The 22436-nt window shown below is 41.6% G+C and overlaps 2 long non-coding RNA genes across 3 annotated transcripts in view; both read right to left on the bottom strand.

Moving 5' to 3' along the window:
- Positions 1-86: 86 nt before the first annotated feature.
- On the bottom strand, positions 87-11651 carry LOC105496911 (uncharacterized). 2 transcript variants are annotated; one of them, XR_011607058.1, is made up of 3 exons: positions 11519-11651; positions 2331-2491; positions 87-791 (listed from the first exon to the last, which is right to left on the bottom strand). It is a non-coding gene; the product is annotated as an uncharacterized lncRNA (long non-coding RNA). The 2 variants fall into 2 exon arrangements; XR_011607057.1 differs by lacking the exon at positions 11519-11651 and adding an exon at positions 8074-8125.
- Positions 11652-15640: 3989 nt separating this feature from the next.
- LOC139355851 (uncharacterized) overlaps positions 15641-22436 on the bottom strand; it is a 34364-nt gene continuing 27568 nt past the window's right edge. Inside the window, exon 3 of the long non-coding RNA XR_011607055.1 lies at positions 15641-15806. This is a non-coding gene — a long non-coding RNA (uncharacterized lncRNA). The remainder of the gene's footprint in view (positions 15807-22436) is intronic.

Below are 22436 nucleotides of genomic sequence, written 5' to 3'. Positions count from 1 at the left end.
GTAAAGCGGTTTTAGTTGTACCTCCTTATGGGTTTAAATCACTGTGGTTTAAACCCATAAGGAGGTACAACTAAAACCGCTTTAAATTGCCACTACCCATGTATGGCACATAGTAATGATCAGAGTCATCATCTACTGAGTTCCCGTGACGGTGAGGGCAGCTTTGTTCCCAAGGATGGAGCCAGAGAAGCGCCCAGGGACCCCAGAAGGGCAGGTGTTTGGGCTGCAGATGAGTATATGTGGAACCTGGCCTGGGGTCTGCTGGTACCAGCTGGGGTAGTGACTGGTAGAGACTGAGCCAGAGCTCAGGGCACAGGTGAGTGTGACCATCCCTCCAGGAGGCCCTAAGAGTGATGGCTCCTGGGTCACCACAGACTAAGAATCCACCCCTAAAACCAACAAGAGACACAGAGTTATGGTCATGGGGATAAGGGTAACCTGGACCCTGCTTTTTTCGGTCCCTCCAGGGATGCAGAGGGTCCCTTCCCCTGACCTGGGGAGCATTTTCTTCCCTCCGCAATGAAATGATTGCTGCTTTCTTTGGGAGTGAGTAGCAGGGCCTCCTTCCTCCAGCAGAGGGCCCACTGGGAATCCACAGAGCTCTCTCTGGGGTGGGCTCTCTAACCACGTCCCAAGGCAGGGTCTGACTCAGTCCGGGGCGTTGTCTTCAGGAACCTCAGTGTGGGGCCCAGGGCTGAGGGGACCTGTGCACGGAGCAGCACTGCCAGGCTGGGGGCAGACTCTCTCACGCACTAAGAAGCCATCAGTGGTAAGGAGGACCTCCAACAGAACTGCAGATTTTGAAGAGAAAGAGAATAAATTAACCATTACATTATGGGATTTATCCCAACATCAAAAACAGCAAACTAGGAAAACACGCACCACATAACCGGAAATAGAAATGGCACTGTGTGTGAACAAGTTAGTGTGAATATCATGGAGCAGCTTAAAACCCTGATGCAGTGAATCCCTCAGCAGTTCCTCCATCAACGGAGTTTCCTTTCTTAAAATGAGTGTTGGAGAGAAGGGATAAATTGGTGGCACACAGGATTTTTATGGTAGAACTATTCTGTAGGACACACAATGGTTTATATGAGACACTAAGCGTTTCTCAGAACTCTTAGAGTGCATAATGCAAAGCTGAAGCCTAATGTAGGTTATAGATTTTAGTTAATAACTATTATTATTTGTCAATTATAATAATGATGATTATTTGTCAATTATATTTGTCAATTATAATAATTATTATTTGTGAATTATAACAAACATACCACACCAATGCAAGATGTTAAAATAAGAGAAACTGGGTGACCACAGTCTGAGAATGCTTAGAAACTTTGTGTGCTCTCTGCTGAATTTCTGTAAGCTTAAAACTTCTCTAAAAATAGACTATTAATTAAAAAGATTGAGTGTTCGCTTTTCCATCAATTATAAAAATTACCATGAAATCAAATGATCTTTTTTGACAATATTTGCAGAGTCAAATTCAGTTGAATTTTGCTTTGAAAGAGGGTTTTCTTTAAAAAACATAATAAATCCATTAATGTGCACACACACAGACACACACAGTCACACATACACATACACACACAGAGACGACATGCACATATACACAGATACATGCGCACACACACACACACACACACAAGCCCAGGCACACAGGCACGTACACACACATATAGACAGACATGCACCATCACACATACACATGTGCACACATGTAGAGTCACACAAGCACACATACATAGATGTACACTCACACATATGTCCTCACATGATTCCAAAACAGAGCAATGTCCTGCATGTGTCCAGTCAGGCCTTCCTCCCACAGCACAACAGGGTCAGTGGAAAAGCCCCTTTGCTTCTTCCTCTCAGTCCACCAAAGCACTGTTGGGTGCAGAGGCCATGGCCATGCTTACAAGAACCCACAGGCCAGCCAGGCGCAGTGGCTCATGCCTGTAATCCCAGCACTTTGGGAGGCTGAGGCAGGCGGATCATCCGAGGTCAGGAGTTGGAAACCAGCCTGGCCAACGTGGTGAAACCCTGTCTCTAATTTTAATAAAAAGAAAACAATTAGCCAGGCATGGTGGCGGGTGCCTGTAATCCCAGCTACTTGGGAGGCTGAGGCAGGAGAATCGCTTGAATTCAGGAGGAGGAGGTTGCAGTGAGCCAAGATTGCACCACTGCACTCTAGCCTAGGTGACAGAGTGATACTGTCTCAAAAACAAAAAACAAAAAAAAAAACCCCACAGGCCAATGCTGAACAGGCTCAGGCTCAGGAGGTGGTACTATGGAACCATCTGAAAGACACACAGGAATGTTGAGCTCACCTCTGTTTTCACCACAGAAACAGGAGTCATGTGCGCACAACCTCCTAGATGGGCCAATGGTCCTCAACCTTGCGTGTCTCAATATAATCTGTGGAGCTTCATAAATGTATAGATCCTTGGGTGAAACTTCTGATTCAGGAGGTCAGGTACAGCACAGATTTCTGTAGTACAGAAAATAAAAGTTCTTCAGATGGTTCTGCTGTTGAGCCAAGATGTATAAATCACTGAAATAAGCCATTGGAAAACATGATTGATTTTAATCATGTTTTGGATAAGGATTTAGGAGATGCCCTGAGGTGCTCCCTCTTCCAGAACCTTATTCTTTTCTTTATAGGCATGTGCTATGCTTGGTAATTTCACATTAACTTGTTTTGTGTCTGTCTCCCTCACTAGAATGTCAGCTTCTTAAGGGCAAGCACTGTGGCTGCTGTATTCACACCAATACTCCTGGTACCAGTATCTTGGAAAGCCTAGTGCTCAATAAATATTCAGTGAATGAATGACAAGGAGCTGACTTTATGTACTTTTCATTGTCTTGTATTTCAGATAGTGACTATATTTTGTTTTCTGTGAAATAGATACAAGCGTCCAAGTGTGGTGGGAAAATCTACAAACACTATCACACACAGAGACAAGTGCACACACACAGCAGTGACTGATGAAAGCTTAGGTGAGCTCTTAGTTCTCAAGGCTGTAGACTGAGGGAAAGGAGAGGAAGCAATTTGGGGGCGTGTGTGTGCAACCCTTCTCCTCACTGAGTTGCAGGTGAGGGCATCGTGAGGCCAGCACCTCTAGCCTGGAACAGTGATCCAGGACCCCTCAGTGTCTGGGGCTCCAGGCCCCACCCTGTCTTCTCAGGACTCTAAGCACATCTACTTCCAGGTATTTTCAGCTGCCACACCCAAGAGGAATGGAATTTTCCCCCTCCCTTTCTGAGGCTGACTTTTAAAACATTGGACTTGTGGATTCTAAGGCTCTCCCTGAAATACCTGTTCTGACTGGATTTGAGAGGGTGGGGAGGAGAAGGGATCCTCCCCCACTAAATTTCACGGCTGCCCTCCTCATGCAATACAGGCCACGGCCTGGAGATGGGCAACAGTGATGGAGAGAAGCAGTGGCAGTCCAAAATGAATTTGTGAAGACATGCATATACATGCACACACATGCACACACACACACACTTGCACATGCATGCACATGCACACATACCCCACTGAAAGAGAAAGGAATGTGACCTGTGGGCTGGTCTCTGGACTGGGAGGTCCTGAGGCTGACCCTATGGGAATCAGTAAGGAGGTGCTGCTGCTGCTCAGGCTTCTGCCTGGAAGCACCTTCTGCAGGACTGATGCTCCCCAGAGACTGGGGAAGGATCAGTAACTACCTCCTCCCCTGACTGCCTGAGAACGCCCAAGGCTTGTTATAGAATCGAACTGGGGTCTGCTCGCCCAGTGCAGTAAAACCAGATACCTACACTGAGAGTTTTGCAGTGAATAGAAAGGAAGGCATTTATTGCAGAGCACCAAGCAAGGAGAATCTGGTGGACTCCTGCTTAAAACGTAAACTCCCTGATGGCTTGTAGATAAGGCTTTTTAAAACTAGGAGTACATTTCAGGAAAGCAAAAGCTACAGGCAAAACCACAAATCAATACACAGAAGTTACACATTGTTTTTGGCCCCAAAGGGTGGGATATCTTGAAGCAGGGGCTTACAGGTCATAGGTAGATTCAAAGATCTTCTAATTTGCAGTTGACTAAAATAGAGAAGCTTTGTTTAAACACTTGGGGTCAGTAGAAGAATGTTAACTGGTTGTGAGGAGTGCCTTTCCCTAAACCCCTCGGGAAGAAACTTAGAACCAAAAATGGTAGTTAAAGTTTAGTCTTCACTTCTCCTTTATCTGGGGAAATATGTCAATGGATCCTTTCTGTGGGGTCCTCAGTGAGGGTCCAAGCCTCTGAAAGACAACTTAGGGACATATGCTAAGAGATTATCATTGGTTTCTGTAGGGAAAACAAATATCTCTGGGACTCTAACTTCTTTAGCTATTGTTTTAGCCTACTGTTGCCTTCTTGTTTAACAAGTCACTTATTTACTTGTTGGAGATTGCGAAGTGCCTGGAATTGCCCTCAGAGGAACTCAGGATTTTCCTTTATTTCTGTGTTTGGGGTCTGCAGGCCCCTTAAAAAGGGGGTTCTTGCTTTCTCTCACATCCCTTACTCCAGGTTAACAAAGTCAAGAATCTGAGAAAAAGGCAATGAAAATAAAACTCCTGTGTGTCTCACTTGGGAAGAATCAACTGTGCAGCTCCAGAAGTCACAGCTGCTCTCAGGTGAGCTTCCTTCCTGAGCTCTCTCCCTGAGCTGCTCCAGGGCAGCTGTCCCCATCCTGAGGACTAGAATCCCACCCCGTGAGACACACCAGGCCACTTGCTAATTCCCTGGGAGGTCTTGCACTTCCCCTGCAGGCCTCATCTCTGGAAACTCTTCCCTCACCCCGCCCTCTCTCAAAGTGCCCTCTGCCCCAACCACGTGGCCAGTTGCTCCTCTTCTATACTGGATCCACTGAAGTCTCAATGAACTGCTCCTTTGCCCACACACCTCTCACTTCTGCTGTCACACTGAGCCCCCTCTAGTGCGGTGTGGCTGTGAATATTCCATCAGACTGAGTCGGTTGAAGTCCACTGTGGGATTCTGCCCCTTCTCCCTGAGCCTGGCTCAGCAATGGCTGCATGGCAGACACTATGTGTCCACCCATCAGTAAGGGGTCCTGATCCAGACACCAAGAGAGGGTTCTTGGATCTTGCACAAGAAAGAATTCAGGAAGAGTTCACAGAGTAACGTGAAAGCAAGTTTATTAAGAAAGTAAAGGAATGAAAGAATGGCTACTCCATAGGCAGAGCAGGGCATTTCCAAAAGCAAGAGGAGGAACATGCCCACCTTAGGTGCAATGCCTGTTTATGTACAAGAGAACAAAGCAAAAAAATCATGGGGGAGATGTGCTCCACTACAAGGGCTCATGACAAAACAGTGTTCATCTTGTGTAACTACTGTCTTCTACAAGAATCTATATTTTTACTTTAAAGCAAAATATTCTTAAACTAAGAACTAAGAGGGCTCTTGTTCTTAAGATACCGGGACATCAGGACATTTTCTGAGTCTGTTGAGTCCTGCATCTGTTTAGTAAGTATTATTAATCTGTTCCCTTAACTACAAACATCTTGTGACTAAGAATGCCTAACCCCTTGAGAATGCACCCCAGCAGGTCTCAGTCTCATTTTACCCACCCCCTATTCAAGATAGAGTCACTCTGGTTCCAACATCTCTGACAAATCAACGCCCAATCCTCAGCTGCTTCCTCACCAGTTCCCAGAGCTCAAGGAGAAGCACAGGGGATTAATCCCCTCACACCATTAGGTCTTCCCTCCGCACAACCTTCCTATAGTCCAGAACAAATTAGTTTATTAAAGGACTCAGAGATCCACATCCTAGGTGGTTCCATTTACAGCCTGATAACTATAAAGTAAAACTTTAAGCCTTCCAATTGACTGATGGACCCTCCTCTTGGCCAAGGGCATTCCAAAGTTAACCAGAAAAATGAGTTCAGGCCATGATGGGAAGCTGGAGTTGAACATGGCTTATTATGCCTTCCTCCCTTTTGGAATTCAGGCACAGCTGACGAGCATGAACACTAACACAGAGACCTTAAGACTGATAGAACAGACTCTTTAAGTCTGATGAGAAACATTTACAATCCATTCTGTCTGAAATCAGTTACCTGCAGGCTTCATCTGCATAAAAGCTTGGTCTCCAAAACTCTTAACCTAGACATTCCTTTATTTTGATTCCAGGTCTTTAAATAATGACTTAACCAATGGCCAGTCAGAAAATCCTCAAATTCGCCTATGACCTGGAAGTCACTCCCCACCTTTCCAGTTGTCCCACCTTTCCAGATAGAACCAATGTACACCTTACATGTACTTATTGATGTCTCATGTTTCCCTAAAGTGTATAAAACCACACTGTAGGCTGGGTGCAGTGGCTCACACCTGTAATCTCAGCACTTTGGGAGGCCAAGGCAGGTGGATCACCTGAGGTCAGGAATTCGAGATCAGCCTGGCCAAAACAGTGAAACCCCATCTCTACTAAAAATACAAAACTTAGCTGGGCATGGTGGGTGCCTGTAATCCCAGCTACTCAGGAGGCTGAGATAGGAGAATTGCATGAACCCAGGAGGCAGAGGTTGCAGTGAGCTGAGATGACGCCATTGTACTCTAGCCTGGGCGACAAGAGTGAAACTCCGTCTCAAAAAGTAAAATAAAATAAAATAAGATAAAATAAAATAAAATACCACACTGCGTCCTAACTACCTTGGGCGCTTGTTCTCAGGATCTCCTGGGGCTGTGTCACAGGTCATTGGTCACCCATCTTTGGCTCAGAATGAACTCTTTAAGTACTTTACAGGGCTTGACTCTTTTCATGGACAGGACTAAACTCTTTTTTTTCTTGCCCAAATTCCTATCTAACGGACCTACAAACTATAACATCTAGTTAGGCAGATTTGTATTAATCTGGTACAATGTGACTTACTTTCCAACCTGACTCTGGTATAGCATCACATGACAGATAGCAGACCCTGAAGGAAATAAAAATATATAACCCCAAAATATACTTTTCTATATTTTGAAATGGCCCTGCAAACTGTTTTTGTGGGAAATTTGCGTCTTTCGAGAATCTCCATTCATGCAGCCAGGCCTTCCCTTTCTAGGCCTTTCCTGGATCTAGGAGAGAACCCAACATATTTTAAGGTCTGAAAGGAGACAGTCACCATTTATCCTCTCTGAGGGATGCCACCTATGAGGCTTCATCTGTATAACAAGAACCTTGGCTCCATAACCCGCTAATCTTAACTCAGGTATTCCTTTCTAGTAACTTCAAGTCTTTAGATAATAGCTTAACTCTCTCAACCAACTGTCCACTAAAGTATCCTCAAAACCCACCTATGACTTGAAAGCACTGCCCCTCTCCACCAGTAGGAGATATTCTGCCTTTTTTAAATGAACCAATGCATACCTTCCATGTATTTATTTATGACTCCACATGCAATTCCTGTCTCCCTGAAATGTATAAAGCAAACTGTAACCTCACCACCATAGGCATGCTTTCTCAGGACCTGGTGAGACTGTGTAACCCCAGGGTGCAGTCACTCATATTGGCTCAGAATTAACCTCTTTAAATGTATTTTGACATTAACCTCTTTAAATGTATTTTACTTTTTTCCTTGAGCTCAGCCACACAGAGGCATATATATCTCTTGCTACCTGATCTAGTGATTTTGGCAAGTTTTCCTCTTTGTAGCTCCTCTGTGACAGTATGAAGGCCTGTCCTGAAGAAGCCTCAGATTTATCTGTGCTTGCAAGTATCTCTATGAGTCAGGTGAATTTCTCTCCTCTTGAGGTCCCAAGATAACTGGAGGCGCCTGGGCCTGTCAGAAAGTGACATTCTTTGTTCACCACAGGTCAGGAACACTGTACAGGTACTGCATAGATAAGGTATGTGGCTAGTTTTCTAAAGGGCTTTTATTGGCCTTATATGTCAACTTTGATTCCATAAAGCAGTCTGTTTATAATCAAAAGCATGCCATTCCAGTCAAAGCCTTGGTAAAATAACTACTGTGCTATTACAAAAGAAAATAGATTTATATTGCACTTATGCAAATAACTATATTGCTATAATTTAAGAGTACTCACAAATTGTTTTCAAATTCTAGATAAATCAGGTCGACACAAAGAAATATGCTCCAAATTTTGCTCACAGGACTATAATTTATTCAATTGTTAAAAGCTGTAAATAGCTCCAAAGAAAAAGAAGCTTTCTTGACTCTAAAAACAACAGAAGGAATCAGAAACATTCAAAGCAGAAAACGTGACAAAATATTACATGTTTTTACTGGTTTAGTCTATGCTATTAACTCTTCATAGCATGGATATTGAGCCAGCAGTCCTTATGAATATATTAGCTTTCTACAACAGCCCTAGAAGTTTTTTCTTCTGTTTCAATGGCACCATTTTTAAATTTAATTTTATTTTTTTCTTTATTTTTCTTTTTTATTGGAAACAGGGTCTCACTCATGTTGCCCAGGCTTAAGTGCAATGCCACGATCTCATCTCACTGCAACTTCTGCATTCCAGGCTCAAACGGTCCTCCCACCTCAGCCTCATGACTAGCTAGGACTACGGGCATGTGCCACCACACCTGGCTAATTTTTGCATTTTTTGTAGAGACAGTGTTTCACCATGTTGCCAAGGCTGATTTGGAATTCCTAAGCTCAAGCTATCTGCCTGCCTTGGCCTCTCAAAGTGCTGAGAATACAGGCATCAGCCACCACGCCTGGCTCAATGGCATAATTTTAAAGCTATCAGATATCTGCATTTAACAATACCCATCAGGGTCCTGTAGCTGATTCTAAACCACCTTTTGAAAAGGATTACAACAAGACAATGACTTCCTGTGGAAAACAAGTCTCAGGACAGCCACAGTTAAAGACTCAATTGACAAGGGAGTTTGGTGATTTTTGTGCTACACAACAATTTAACTTAAGAATTATAATTATTACTGCTAGTATATACTGAGACATATCAGAATTATAGAAATTTTATGTAATTTTGTAAGATACTAAAACATACTTATATGAACATAACTCAAAGAAAGTTAAATACCATTTTATATTTGACAATGCTTCATGCATAATTTTAATATATGAAATAAGCTGAATATGTCTTTTTTTGGAAATTGGAGAACCTAATATCAAAAGGGATTAATCAGGTCAAAAAAACATAATTTAGAATTTGATTTTGAAAACTTTGGCAAATATCAATTGTTTAAAACATCTGATATTATAAAATAAAATCCTAGGTCACTATAAGTCATTTATCTAGCCAAAATGATAATGCAAAGATTTCAAAAAAGTAAAAACCTTTACTTAATGATAGAGGGAAGACTCAGTTTTCCAATCCACAAAACACAATAAAGATAGCACAAGCCTATCCGAATCTGTCCTGTTTCACTCCATTTTTGTTTTAGTTCATTTAAAAGGCAAAATAATTTTTATTGTCTCCCAATATTTTTTTTTTGAGATGGAGTCTCACTCTGTTACCCAGGCTGGAGTGGAGTGGCACGATCTTGGCTCACTGCAACTTCCACCACCCGGGTTCAAGCAATTCTCCTGTCTCAGCCTCCTGAGTAGCTAAGATTAAAGATGCCCACCACCATGCCCAGCTGATTCTTTTGTATATTTAGTACAGACAGGGTCTCACCATATTGACCAGGCTGGTCTTGACCTCCTGACCTCAGGTGATCCCCCTGCCTCGGCCTCCCAAAGTGCTGGGATTATAGGCATGAGCCACCACACCTGGCTGTCTCTCAATATTATACAGTAATCTTGTTCAAAAGAGAAAACCAAATTCCACCTCATTAATGCTAAAACTAATTTTAAATAAAATCTTATAAACAAACTTGTTTGATTTTAATTGGTTTGATGATATAAGATTTCCATAAACTTATAACTCATTATAATTTTATGTTAAAAATCAGATTAATGTGCAAAAACAAAAAACAAAAAAAAACAAAAAAAACACTGTTATTCTGACATATGGGCTCAGATTCTGGCCTTGAATCAGTGTGCTTTTATTTTAATATCCAATTTATGAAAAAACTATATAATACTCTTTTATTTTTAGTCAACTTGCTGACACACAGAATTCTTTACAAGGTTAATTTTTCACAAACCTTCTACAACTTGCTTAAACCTTCAGTTCTTCCTATTTGTTTAACTTAAAACAATTATTAAACCATCTAAATTAGACAAAATTCCTTTATTTTATTTTATTTTTTTGAGATGGAGTATCGCTCTGTCACCAGGCTAGAGTGCAGTGGCCGATCTTGGGTCACTTCAATCTCCGCCTCCTGGATTCAAGTGATTCTCCTGCCTCAGCCTCCCAAGTAGCTGGGATTATAGGCTCGTACCACCACACCCAGCTAATTTTTGTATTTTTAATAGAGATGGGGTTTCACCATGTTGGCCAGGATGGTCTCGATCTCCTGATCTCATGATCCACCTGCCTCAGCCTCCCGAAGTGCTGGGATTACAGGCATGAGCCACCATGCTGGATCTACTTTATTTTTAAAACCACATCCTGATGCCTTTTTACCAAGAACATATAATTTTTATTTTTTTAGTGTGAGCAATTGTAATTATATACCAAGTGAAAAGCCTAGGATAAAGCAAAGAACTGCAGATAGCCTGATGCTTTCCAGCATAGCCACGGGGCATGGCTAATTCCACACATCCCTAGGCCTTGTCTAGAATCTAATGGCTCTAAAGCAGGCCAGTGGAACAACTATCAGAAGTTATATAAGGCTAGGTGTGGTGGCTTACACCTGTAATCTCAGCACTTTGGGAGGCCGAGGCGGGTGGATAACCTGCGATCAGGAGTTCAGGATCAGCCTGGCCAACACGATGAAACCCTCTCTCTACTAACAATACAAAAATTAACCGGGTGTGGTGGTGGGTGCCTGTAATTCCAGCTACTAGGGAGGCTGAGGCAGAGGAATTACTTGAGCCCAGCCGGCAGAGGTTGCAGTGCACAGAGATCATACCATTGTACTCCAGCCTGGGCGACAAGAGCAAAACTTCATCTCAAAAAAAAAAGTCCTAAAAGCAGTTTCTGACCTTAAAGCATGTAGCAAACCTAATATGTGATCTGCCTAATTTCGACCAAATATCCAAATTTTGAAGAATGTTTTACCAGCAATTTTAAAATGTCTTTTCTTTAAAAAAGCTTATGAGTCATGTGAACTAAAAGGCATTTAAAAATTTTTTCTGGCAAAATAGTTAAGTGCTTTTTAAAAGCCAATTAATTATAGCTCTTTTATATATTTTGATAGTGAAACACACACAACACATATAGACAGATGGATATAGATCTAGTAGGGTGATAAGGCTTTCTATTTGCCTGTTTTTAAGTTTTCCTTTTTAATTTTAAACAAACAGTCTCTTGATTATGTGTTCCCTTGCCCTAAACAATTGTCACCCAGGCAGTTCCAAATTTACATTTTTAAAGGAATAATTTTTGGTGAAAAAATGGTGTCAGTGAAAGTTTAGTCAAGATGGGCAGGAAAAGCAGACATACTTACATGTGGAGATTTTTTTAAAGATGTAAATTTCTTGGCCAGGCACAGTGGCTCACGCCTGTAGTCCCAGCACTTTTGGAGGCCAAGGCGGGCAGATCATGAAGTCAGGAGATCAAGACCATCCTGGCTAACACAGTGAAATCCCATCTCTACTAAAAAAAAAAATACAAAAAATTAGCCGGGTGTGGTGGCAGGCACCTGTAGTCCCAGCTACTCAGGAGGCTGAGGCAGGACAATGGTGTGAACCCAGGAGGTGGAGCTTGCAGTGAGCCAAGATCGCGCCACTGCACTCCAGCCTGGGTGACAGAGCGAGACTCCGTCTCAAAAAAAAGATGTAAATTTCTTAATTGGTTATTGACTTTAGGGTAAAGCATTTTCAGGAACAAAGCCAAGAAAACATGCAGTTTTTAGGGCCTAATAGGTGGGCACAGCTGGAAGGCAAAACAGATCTCCACAGGTAAAAAAATCCCATTTTTAGACCTTATCCTGGGTCCTCCCAAAAAAGGAAACACCATGGATGAGACAGTGCAATGCTTTCACTGTGCATTTTTTTGCAAAGGCATTTCCCCAAGGCTGGTGGGCAACTCAAAACCAACTAGTCCAGTCAATAATTAGCCCACCTCCCATGGGAGTCTCACCTCTCAGTGGGATTGGGAATGCTTCTGTATCTTCCAAGTGGCCAAAAGCATGCTTTTCTTATACAAACATGCAAAGAGCAGAGTATTTCACCCTCATAACTGCTGCTAGCCATCCCCAAAGGTATATTTTCCAGCTCTCAATTATATACTAAGTCTAAAAGTTTTTTCATAAGCAATTTGTGATGCCCCCAAAAGTCAAAAGGTCATGTAACACAATGCAAAATAGATCAAAGACTTAGATTTTGAGAAGGATCTACTTGCTTACAATTTCTGGGTTTCCATGAGGAAAACAGAGGTTTTTCTCCAAGTAGGCTCTGTGGTGCCTCCTCTATTTTTCTCAAAGAGTCCCAGACTCTCAGAAATTTCTTTTTTTTTTCTTTTTTTTTTTTTTGAGATGGAGTCTCACTCTGTCACCCAGGCTGGAGTGCAGTGGCATGATCTCGACTCACTGCAAGCTCCGCCTCCCAGGTTCACGCCATTCTCCCACCTCAGCCTCCCAAGTAGCTGGGACTATAGGCACCCACCACCACGCCCGGCTAATTTTTTGTATTTTTAGTAGAGATGGGTTTCACCATGTTAGCCAGGATGGTCTCTATATCCTGACCTTGTGATCCACCCGCCTCAGCCTCCCAAAGTGCTAGGATTACAGGTGTAAGCCACCATGCCCAGCCCAACTCTCAGAAATTACATAAGGTCCTTTCATACAGACATTAGGGTGGCAAGAAGAGAGATTGGAGAAATAATATAGTCAACTTAGAAGAAAAACCAAAAGAAATCCACTTGTTCTCCAAAAAACCCAAAATCCAAAAATGGAAAAAGCATATAGCCTTTTAAATATATATAGCTTGGATCTTCATTTTTAATTAAGCTGATTTTTAACCATAGAGCTCTTTTTTAAAAACATTATGTTAAATCTCTTAATACCAGACTCTATCCAGGACAAAGAGCTGAAACCTCTGGCTTTTGAACCTTTTTCTTCCTGCAACGGTATTTCCCCAGGTGAAACCAATAAGCCCTAACTATGGTTACAACATAACCATGGACACATGAGTTGCCTACAAAGCGCTGGTGAGTGAATTTTACAGTATCTAGAATCACTCCTAAGGCAGCTCAAAGAAAATTGAAGTCAGGAAACCAGACTTGGTTAATTAGGCTAATTGGCTTTGGGTTACCCACCATCCTTGGGGGAATGCCCTTGCAGTAAGTTGGCCATGGGAGGAAAAAGAATAAATAAATGGCAAAAGTCCCACAAGTATCAAACCAGAAATAACTCATTCCCTAAGCCAGGAATTGAACCCAGCCACCACCATGGAAGATCAAAGCCTTAGATACTCAGTTACAGCATAAGGTGAGTGCCATATTTGTTTTCCCAGTAGAAATCTAGAGTAGTCATTTTTGAGCTTGCAAAAGATGTAACCTTTCAAGGGAAAAGGAACAGATATAAATATGAGAAGCCTTAAAAGGAAACAGATTTTATAATTAAGTCAATATTTCTTGCAATTTTACTGAAAGCAAACCAATACTTACAAGAAACAACTCTTTAAATATAGGGAACCAAAATTTAGATAAATATATTTTCTTTCAGTTATGGCTAATTTAATTATAAAATTGTTGATAAATTCCCTTTTATGAACCTTATCGTAACTTACACAGACCATCTATGACAAGCTTGGACTTTGTGATTTGTCCTATATTTCCCTCTTTCCTAAATAATCAATCATTCTACTTTGGGACAAGAACATGCCATGTAAGACTCTTTCTCATATAAAATTTATTTTCTTTATTGCCTTCCTTACCAAAAAGACATCTTCATATTCATAACTCTCTTCACATCTCTCTCCCCTACTTACTGTTTTTTTTTCTTTTTTTCTACTTTCTTTCTATTATCTTCCTAAGTCCACATTAAAAACCCCCACTTTAAATAACGTTTGAATTGGTCTAATTTTTTTTTAATAAGCGGATATCTTCTTTGGCACATTTTATACACAGAATTACATATGAATTTTCAGTAACCCTACATTTTATTGAACTTAAGTCACATTAACTTGAAAAATACTTAGACTTATTTATTGAACTTATGATTGTTCTTTTGTTTACAAGCCAATTGGGTACTCCATACACACAATATATAACATAAGAAATGTACATACACATAAACACATCTAGGCATGTATACACACACATAAACAAAGATGTGCCGTTGTCTAACAAGGATCTCTACTAAACACAAAAGTTTTTCTCAGTGTAGCAAGAGCCCAGTTATTTTCCCCTGCAAATTCTCATCTCCTCTACCAAAGTGTTAACATGACATTAAGCAAAGAAAACACTTTAGAGAAAATGATAACTTTAGGGTAGAATACAAAATGCAAGACCAAGATTCCTCTAGGAAAGGACTCTAATCCACAATCCTAGAAGGAATGCCAATGCCCAACACCCCAGAGCATCCGGGGGTGGCTAACAGTACCAAATGCTAAAAAAAAAAAACTGAGTACCCAGGTATCAGCCAATAAGGGTGCCCATCCAAAATGTTGAAAAACCCCAGAGCATCCAGAGGGTGGTTATCAGTGAACCTCAACACCTTTGCCTTCTCCCTTTCAGAACCTGAGATGGCCTACATGACCAGCAGCAAGGCGGTTTAATGATATTTAAGTCCATTTCCAGACAGGCTGCAAAACTTAACACATCTCTAAAAAACAAAGTGGGAAAATAATTGTTTTATAGTCTCATTAGTCTTCCTGTATCATAAAAAAGCTCACTTCACACAGAAGGATTTTTCCTGAATGATGAATAGTTCAAATATATCCCTTTATGGAGAAAACAACTTTAATGGTTACAGTCTATCGAGATCATTAATAATCAGTATTGTTGATTAATGAACTGAGGGTACACAGGAAAGACAAATAGAATGAGATGTGGTTAGGTTAAGCAAACTACACAAATGTTTAGGGCCAGAGTTAAAAAAAAAGGGGGGGGGCTGCAGAAAGGCTGGGATGTGGGGAACACAGGAGACCAAACACATTTGGGACCACAGAATAAAGTGACCCTGGCATCCCAGGGTCAGCACAATGGGGGATCTCTCAAAATAACAAAAGAAAAAAATTCAAACAATCAAGGAAAGTGCCCTGCCTCACATAGAGTAGAGACAACTGCCCAAATGGCAAAACCAGAGACTACAAATGTAACAATGGAATAAACATGCACATGCATTTCAGCACTAAAAGCAGAAAAGTAAAACAGCCAATCTTTACATAAGGAGGGGACAAGAGAAGAGGCAACCAGGTGGGTTACAAAAGACATGGCCAGCCAGGCAGGCTCCTGTCCAGGGCACCAGACAATGGGAGACTGCAGTCAGGCTGCCACAGCAGAGGTCTCATGGCCACTTCTCCAACTTTAAATAAACAGCATATGAAAGAACAGAGCAGCCAAAATTGAGGGAGAAAAAAGGTAGGGAATTGAATCTGGACAGAGGAGACCCACCCACCTTTCAGGTCCAAATGGTGCTGATCAGTCTTAATTTGTGGTCCAGAGAGAGGTCTCCATCATCCCTTAATTATCACCGGAAAAGATATCACAGGGTGAATCCCAAATTTGAGGTGCAGCCTCAGAGGTCACATGGGTTCTTGGCTTCACACAGGAAGGAATTCAAAAGTGAGCTGACGGAGTAAAATGAAAGCAGGCTTTATTAAGAAAGTAAAGGAATAACAAGGTGGCTACTCCATAGGCAGAGCAGCCTCAAGGGCTGATAGTCGGCTATTTTTATGGTTATTTCTTGATCATATGGTAAATAAGGGGTGGATTATTCATTAATTTTCCTGGAATTCCTAAGAAATTCCAAGGGTGGGGAATTCCCAGAACTGAGAGTTCCTCCTACTTCCAGACCATATGGGGTAGCTTCTGGGCATTGCCACGGCATTTGTAAACTGTCATGGTGCTAGTGGGAGTGTCTCTTAGCAGGCTAATGTATCATAATTAGTATATAATGAGCAGTGAGGACAGCCAGAGGTCACTTCCATTGCCATCTTGGTTTTGGCAGATTTTGGCCAGTTTCTTTACCTGTTTTATCAGCGAGGTCTTTGTGACCTGTATCTGGTGAAACCAGTCCTGCTGAACTCCTGTTTTACTGTGAGTTCTAAGATGTCAGGGTGTCAGCTCAAAGCCCCAGGCCAGGGTCTTCATGAGGCTAGGGGTGGACGACCCTAAGTAGGTCCGAGCTGAGACCTGTTCCACCCTCTACTTTTCCAAACTTTGCAAGCCTTGAAATAATGCCTAGTATCCTGGTCCGTGTGGAAATAAATAAATAAGTAAATAAATAAATAAATAAATAAATAAATAAATAAATAAATAAACAAAAGTAAAAACAGAAAGCAAAAGCTGCAAAGGAAAGTCAGAACCCCAAGCTGAGCCATTTTCTGATTCTCTCAATAGAGGGGCTCTCATTCTGTCTCTCCCTGCTTTGATTGTTCAAACTGACATATTGATGCTCACTTGAGAAGATTAAAAGAGGACAGAATGTGGGAGTCCCTGGGGGAGGTATACAGGCACCTACTTCTGCAGGGGCCTCTGTGGACTCTTTGCACTCAGATGCCTGGAGCTGCGGGGCTTTCTGTCTCCAGGACCTGGACGCAGCAAGAGCTGCCAACACCTTCCAGCTGCCTCGGGACTGGGGCTGACTTTTCTTGCCATTCAACTTTCTGAAGCCCTTTTCTCACCTGTCAGAAGGGACACAGCATCCTCCTTGGCATTACTTTTGCACCACTCAAGCTGTCCAAAGACTGTGTGGCCTGGAAAGCCTGGCCCCAGCAGCCTGAGCAGAGGGGTGCTCAGGGTGGGTCAGCAGGTGGTGGCCCTGGGTGTTGGTTATTTTGATGATGCTGGGATGGTGATGGTGCTGCACAGAAACCACTCTCTTGGTTTGCTGGGGACAGGGCAAGTTGGGGAGGAAGTTATGGAACAGAGGTCAAGGTCCTTCCTCACACTCTAAGGCCCTCCCATGTCCCCACATCTTTCATATTTTGCTCTTAGACTTGGAACTCAGCTAATAGATAGACACAGAAGAATGGGGCTTTCATGTCACTCTCATGAGGATCATTTAGCCTGTGGGGGCCCTGAAAACTTTCATGTGTTTATTTACTTTGCATTGGATTTTCCCCCCAAGCATTTCATTTTGTGGTTACTATAAGAAATATACATCTTCATTTTTTGCATGTTTGTTTGTTTCATTTTGTTTTTTTTTTTGAGATGGAGTCTCGCTCTGTCACCAGGTTCGAGTGCAGTGGTGCAATCTCGGTTCGCTGCAACCTTCACCTCCCGGGTTCAAATGATTCTCTTCCCTCAGCCTCCTGAGTAGCTGGGACTACAGGCACGCGCCACCACACCCAGATAATTTTTGTATTTTTAGTGGAGACAGGGTTTCACCATGTTGGCCAGGATGGTCTTGATCTCTTGACCTCATGATCAACCCACCTGAGCCTCGCAAAGTGCTGGTTTATTTTTAAAATACAAGAAAATTTAGATAATTAAATGAAATAACATTTTTCCAATAAGCCCCACTTCTCTCACCACTTTTATCATGTTGATATGTAGCTTTATAGGACATTTATTCCACATAAATTACCACCTTTTAAAGTATACACTAAATTACAGATGCCATGATGTAGGATTTTTTCTTTGCTTCTTAATGGGTAGAGATAAAGAAATGAAAGATTGAAATGATCAGATGGAGATGGGCTCTTCACCCCTGTTAATGGAAAAAACAAACTGTAAATACTTTAAAGGGGTTTATCTTGAACCAATGTGAGTGACCATGGCCCAGGGTATAGTCTCAAGAGATCCTGAGAAAATGTGCCCAAGGCAGTTGGGTTATAGCTTGGGTTTATACATTTTAGGGTGACAGGACTTGTAGGTAACATCATAAATCAAAATATGGAAAGTGACCATTGGTTCAATCTGAAAAGGTGAGATATCTTGAAGTGGGGGGCTTACAGGGTATAGGTGGATTTAAAGATTTTTCTTGCATATTCTTCTCAAGCTCATATGGGACATTTGCCAAGATAGCTCACATTCTGGGTCATAAAACATACCTTAACACATTTAAAATAATAGAAATCATACAACATCTGCTCTCAGACCACAGTGAAATTAGACTAAAAGTAGATAATAGAAAGATAGATGGAAAATCTCAAATTTTTTTTTTTTTTTTTTTTGAGATGGAGTCTCACGCTGTCGCCCAGACTGGAGTGTGGCAGTGTGATCTTGGCTCCCTGCAAACTCTGCCTCCCAGATTCGAGCAATTGTCCTGCCTCAGCCTCCTGAGTAGCTGGGACTACAGGCACGTGCCACCATGTCCAGCTAATTCTTGTATTTTTAGTAGAGATGGGTTTCACCATGTTGGCCAGGCTGGTCTCAAACTCCTGGCCTCAAGTGATCTGCCAGCATCAGACTTCCAAAGTGCTGGGATTACAGGTATGAGCCACCATGCCCAGCGGAAAATCTCAAAATATTTGAAGATTACACAAGACAGTTCTAAATAACACAAAGAAGAAAAGAAGAAAGATTTCAAAGAATAAATCCCAAGATAAATTAGAAAACATTTTGAACTGGGTGAGATGCAGTGGTTCATACCTGTAATCCCAGCACTTTGGGAGGCCAAGGCAGGCAGATTGTTTGAGGTCAGGAGTTTGAGACCAGCCTGGACAACATGGTGAAACACCGTCTCTACTAAAAATACAAAAATTATCCAGGAGTGGTGGCACACACCTGTAATCCCAGCTACTCAGGAGGCTGAGGCAGAATAATCTTTTGAACCCAGGAGATGGAGGCTGCAGTGAGCCAATACTGTACCACTGCACTCCAGCCTGGGTGACACAGTGAGGCTCCATCAAAAAAAAAAAAAAAAGAAAAAAGAAAAAGAAAATGTGGTGAACTGAATGAAAACAAAACACAACTTAACAAAATTTGTGAGATGCAGTGAAAGCTGACCTAGAGGAAAATTTATAGCACTAAATGCATATACCAGAAAATAAGAAAGATCTGATATTAACAATATAAGCTTCCACCTTAAAAACCTGGGAAAAGAAAACCAAATTAAATCCAAATATAAAAGAAGAAAATAGGACAGGCTCGGTGGCTCATGCCTATAATCCCAGCACTTTGGCGGGCCAAGGCAGGTGAATCGCCTGAGGTCAGGAGTTTGAGACCAGCCTGGCCAACATGACAAAACCCCATCTCTACTAAAAATACAAAAATTAGCCAAGGCATGGTGTCACATGCCTGTAATCCTAGCTACTCAGGAGGCTAAGGCAGGAGAATCACTTGAACCTGGAAGGCAGAGGTTGCAGTGTCCCAAGATCGCGCCATTGCACTCCAGCCAAGGCAACAGAGCGAGAATCCATCACAAAAAAGAGAATAAGAAGAAGTTGAGAAGGAGAAGGAGAAGAAAATTATTAGTAGCATTCATGAGACAAGGTCTCTCTGTTGCCCAAGCTGGTCTCAAACTCCTGGACTCAAGGCATCCTCTCACCTTGGTCTCCCAAAGGCTGGAATTACAGGCATGACCCACTACACCTAAGAATTACAGGAATTACAGGCATGACCCACTACACCTAAGAAAAAAATTAGATATTAATAATAAAAATATTAATAAGTAAAGGTCTTACTAAGCAGAAATAAATGAAATTGAAAACAGAAAATAGAGAAAATCAACAAAACTAAAAGCTGGTTCTTTGAAAAAAAAAAGATCAATACGTTGATAAGCCTCTAGTCAGGCTAACTAAGAAAAAAGGAGAGAAGACACTAATTATTAATAACAGAAATGAAACGGGGCTGGGTGCAGTGGCTTATGGGTGCAATCCCAGCACTTTGGGAGGCTGAGGCAGGCTGATCACCTGAGGTCAGGAATTCGAGACCAGCCTGGCCAACATGGCAAATCCCTGCTCTAGTAAATATACAAAAATTAGCCACACGTGGTGGTGTGTGCCTGTAATCCCAGCTACTCAAGAGGCTGAGACACAAGAATCGCTTGAACCTGGGAGGCAGAGGTTGCAGTGAGCCGAGATCATGCTGCTGCACTCCAGTCTGGGTGGCAGAACAAGACTCAAAAAAAAAAAAGAAAGAAAGAAAGAGAGGAAGGAAGGAAGAGAGGAAAGAAGGAAGGAAGGAAGGAAGGAAGGAAGGAAGGAAGGAAGGAAGGAAGGAAGGAAGGAAGGAAGGAAGGAAGGAAGGAAGGAGGGGACATTACATAGATCCCATGGACATCAAAAGGGTAATAGGACGGGCGCAGTGGCTCATGCCTGTAATCCCAGCACTTTGGGAGGCCAAGGTGGACAGATCATGAGGTCAGGAGTGCAAGACCAGCCTGACCAATATGGTGAAACCCCATCTCTACTAAAAATACAAAAATTAGCTGGGCGTGGTGACAGACACCTGTAATCCCAGCTACTTGGGGGCTGAGGCAGGAGAATTGCTTGAACCTGGGAGGCAGAGGTTGCAGTGAGTCAAGATTGCATCATGCACCCCAACCTGAGTGACAGAGCAAGACTCCATCTCAACAAAAAAAAGAAAAAAGAAAGGATAGTAAAGGAATACTACCAATATCTCTATGCCCACTAATTTGATAACCTAGTGAAAATGGACCAATTCCTTGAAAGACACAATGTGCCACAAGTCACCCAAGAAGAAATACACAATTTGAATAGGCCTATATCTATTAAGAAAATCAGATCAATATTTAAACTTTCCAACACAGAAAGAACCAATCCCAGATGTGTTCATAGATGATATCTATCAAATATTTAAAGAAGAAATTATAAAAATTATCTACAACCTCTTTCAGAAGATAGAAGTAGAGGGAATACTTCCTAACTCATTCTATGAGGCTGATATTATCTTAATGCCAAGACAAGAAAAGGAACTTACAAGAAAAAAGAACTAAAGACTAATATCTCTCATGAACATAGATGTAAAACCTTGACAAAACTTAGCAAATCAAATCCAACTATGTAGAAAAAGAATTATATACCACAATCAAGTGGGATTTATCCAAGGTTTGCAAGGCTGGCTCAACATTTGAAAATCAATTAACATGACCCATCACATCAACAAATTAAAGAAGAAAAATAATATGATCATATCAATAGATCAGAAATAGCATTTGACAAAATTCAGCACTCATTCATGATCAAAGCTCCCAGAAACTAAGAATAAGTAGCAACTTCCTTAACCTGATAAAGAATAACAAAAACAACAACAAAAATCTACAGCTAACATTGTACTTAATGACAAGAAACTAGAAACCTTCCTACTAAGATCAGGAACATGGCAAGGATGTCCCCTCTCACCATTCCTTTTCAACCACATACTGGAAGTCCTAGCTAATGCAATAAGATAAGGGGAAAGGAAATAAAAGGTACACTGATTAGGAAGAAAAAAATAAAACTTTGTTCACAGATAACATCGTCATCTAGGTAGAACATCCAAAAAATGACAAAAACACTAGTGGAATAATAAGCACTTATAACATGGCTGCAGGATACAAGGTTAATATACAAAATCCAATTACTTTCATACATGCCAGCAATGAACAAGTTGAATTTGAAACTAAAAACACAATACTGGCCAGGCATGGTGGTTCACACCTGCAATCTCAGCACTTTGGGAAGCTGAGGTAGGGGAATCACTTGAACCCAGGAGTTCAAGACCATTTGGAGCAACATGGCAAAACCCCGTCTCTTCAAAAACATACAAAAATTAGATAGATCTGGTGGCATGTACTTGCAGTCCCAGCTACTCTGAGGCTGAGGTAAGAGGATCACTTGAGCCTGGGAGGGTGAGGCTGCGGAGCCATGATTGTACCACTCAGATTCAATAAAATCCCAATGAAAATCTTAACAAGTTACTTTGTCAATATTGACAAACTGACTCAATAGTTTATACTGAGAGTCAAAAGACCCAGAATAGTCAATACAATATTGATGAGAAAAATGTTGGGGGACTGACATTACCAGACTCTGAGTCTTACTATAATCCTTCAATAATCAAGACAGTGTGTTAGTGGCAAAAGAATAAACAAATAGATTAATGGAACAGGAAGCAAGCTCAGAAATAGATTCATCTATATATAGTCAACTGATCTTTCACAAAGAAGCAAAGGCAATACAACGTAGCAAAGTTGGTCTTTTTGACAAATGCTGCTGAGACAACTGGACATCCATCTGCAAAAGAGAAATGAATGTAGATATAGACCTTATTCATTTATGAGAATTAACTTAAAATGGATGACGGACCTA

This window comes from Macaca nemestrina, chromosome 8 (assembly GCF_043159975.1).
Source record: "Macaca nemestrina isolate mMacNem1 chromosome 8, mMacNem.hap1, whole genome shotgun sequence".
Taxonomy (NCBI): Eukaryota; Metazoa; Chordata; class Mammalia; order Primates; family Cercopithecidae; genus Macaca; species Macaca nemestrina.
This window is presented reverse-complemented; position numbering and strand designations above follow the sequence as displayed.